This window comes from Agrilus planipennis, unplaced genomic scaffold (assembly GCF_000699045.2).
Source record: "Agrilus planipennis isolate EAB-ADULT unplaced genomic scaffold, Apla_2.0 scaffold138, whole genome shotgun sequence".
Taxonomy (NCBI): Eukaryota; Metazoa; Arthropoda; class Insecta; order Coleoptera; family Buprestidae; genus Agrilus; species Agrilus planipennis.
In genome coordinates this window covers 349353-351854 of record NW_020439400.1, presented here as the reverse complement: position 1 = coordinate 351854, position 2502 = coordinate 349353, and the positions used below count along the sequence as shown (strand labels likewise).

The window sequence follows — 2502 nt, the reverse complement described above, 5'->3', positions numbered from 1 at the left end:
TTGTTGGTGCGGGTTTTTATTGTTTTTCTTCTCTTACTTATATAGGAGTGTAATTAATCCTTAATTAATACGTTTTTTTGTCCATTTCTGCAGATTTTCCAACAAGTGAAAAAGAATTAAAGGTCAGTTTGGTCATGTTGAAACAACTGACGTTTACATGGGTGGCGCTTTCCTGGACTTTATTGTTGATTTGCTGTTTTCGTCTTCACCTTCCAACATTATGTAGTTAATTCTCAACGGATGAGTGAGAGCAACTGGAGATTTATTTGAACTCTACTAAAACAATAAATTTGATTCTGCAGTTAATTAAGGCATGACATAATTAGTTTTAATTGTTCTTTATAGCATAAATTAACGTTATCCTAAATTTATGGTATCGTCCACAAAATAAGTTAACGTTCTACATCGGTGGCATCTCTTTCCAAGCTGGCGTTTTCCTGCATCTATGGTATCAATTAAAATTAATCTATTGTTCACACCATAATTCAATGTTATCGTGCATCTATTGGTATTTGTTCTAACGATTCTCTATTGTTCGGAGCATTAAGTGACGTTATTGTGCACTTTGGTACTTTCTTTTTAACAAATATCTATTGTCGACCGGATAAATTATTGTTTCGGTGCATCTATGATTACTTCACTTGTTCTATTCTGTTCTCAGCCTTGTAGAAGGAGGTAGGGCCGCCCCGTACAAGTTCGCTTGGCCTTAGCTTTTTAGTTGATCTTAAAAGTGGTTTCATTTAATTGTGTAGAATACGTTTCTATTTAGTGATTAAGGGGTGTTGATTATTTTTGCGTAGATTTATTTTAGCGTAAACGATTTGGTGCTTCAACATAGGAGTTCATCATGGCATCTTACGTGTCCGCCACCATCTACTGTGAATTTTTACATTTTTGGTTTATCTGAGGTGGAATAATTGGGCTTCTGGTAGAATTTTTCAATTTTGAAAACAGTTTCAAGCGATGATTGCAGATTTTTCATATCGATGGACCACGTCGTGAGGATTACTTGTACTGAAATGTAAAGTATTTCTGAAAGATTTATTCTGCCTTTAAAATTCTAAATTTCTCAAAAAAAAACTTGCTTTCTTATTTTATAGATTGGGTTTTAACGACTGTTTTGTTTTTATAATATAGGCTTGCTAAGAGATAACATCCTTGGATTAGATGGACAGACTACTTACAGATGTAATATTGCAACAATCAGACTTACTTATATTTCCAGAAATGGTAATGAACTAGTCGAAAAATTCATGGGGCACTGCTGTTAACAATAGTAATTATAGTTAATAATAAAATAATAACGTGTAGTGAACATATAACCAATATTAAGTTGTTTCAACAGGTTTCCATTACATCCTAATATCGTGAACATAGAGAGGGTTAATCAAAAGGATTCGAAACGTGAGAGCTCCACTCACGCTTCTCTCTCTTGTGCTTGAAAAGAGGCCATTTGTAGAAAGGGTAAGAAATCTTTAATTATTTTATGAAGTTGTATTTACGAAATGATTAGTAATTTTCCAGTTCTTGCATTCCATTTATTTGACAATTATTATTACTGTAATATTTTACTCTTCTAAATTGTAATAGTTAATTTGTTTGGTGTGATGGTCTTTTATTTGATTGCTGGAGATTTTTATGGTTCTTAATATGTAAAACATAATATTTGAGATGAAAGTAACATTAAATTGTTTTAACAGGTTATTATTTAAACACATGAAATGAGAGGTGGAGCCCTTTTAATGCTCTTTCCTTTTGGACCTAAACGGTGCAGTTGTTAGAAAATACATGAAGTCCAATTGACACCAATGTATATGTCTTCTGCTATGTGGCTCATTTCACAATCAGTGGTTTTATTTTTCCTTTCATAAGCATCTACTGTTAGAGGTACTTCTCTATTATCATCGCTTAGGAATAAAACTCTAGCACCATACAGTAATCCTCGAGGTAAGCAATTGTACTTTCATATAATAATTTGCAATGTCTAGCGTCTATGGTTTCTCTTCGTGCAGTTATCTATTGTCCAGAGCATCTATGGTTATTTCTATTGCTTTTGACATTTACCTGTCAAATATAATTGACGCCCACATCGCCATTTTATAATGTAGTTATTTTACTTGCCTTTTGGTGCATGTTTTTATAGTATTTCATGTTTTACATAACTTAATCCCTTCTTTAATTAATATTTTNATTTAATAGAAAACAAAAAACTACATACAAACAGATAAAAAGTAATTATACCTAAAATACGTATAAAGCAAAAATACAAGAAAAACTAATCACATAAATAATGATAGAAAAGCACTAACAGGCATATCCAATAGGTGATGATAAATTTTAATGATAAGTATCAAATTCGACCGAGGCGTTAAATGCTTATAATAGTAGACACAATTTTTTAAACAAATACACAATCCATTTTCTAGAGTGATTGTTTTTTTAATCGCTTGTACCTAGGTATATGATAAGTAAAGTACCTCGGAACACCCTGTACAACTGCGG

At 32.0% G+C, this 2502-nt stretch overlaps 1 long non-coding RNA gene across 1 annotated transcript; it reads left to right on the top strand.

Moving 5' to 3' along the window:
• The first annotated feature begins 101 nt into the window (after positions 1–101).
• On the top strand, positions 102–2001 carry LOC112905796. Its single transcript, XR_003232011.1, has 4 exons — positions 102–1021; positions 1138–1276; positions 1346–1464; positions 1701–2001. It is a non-coding gene; the product is annotated as an uncharacterized LOC112905796 (long non-coding RNA).
• The last annotated feature ends 501 nt before the right edge of the window (positions 2002–2502 follow it).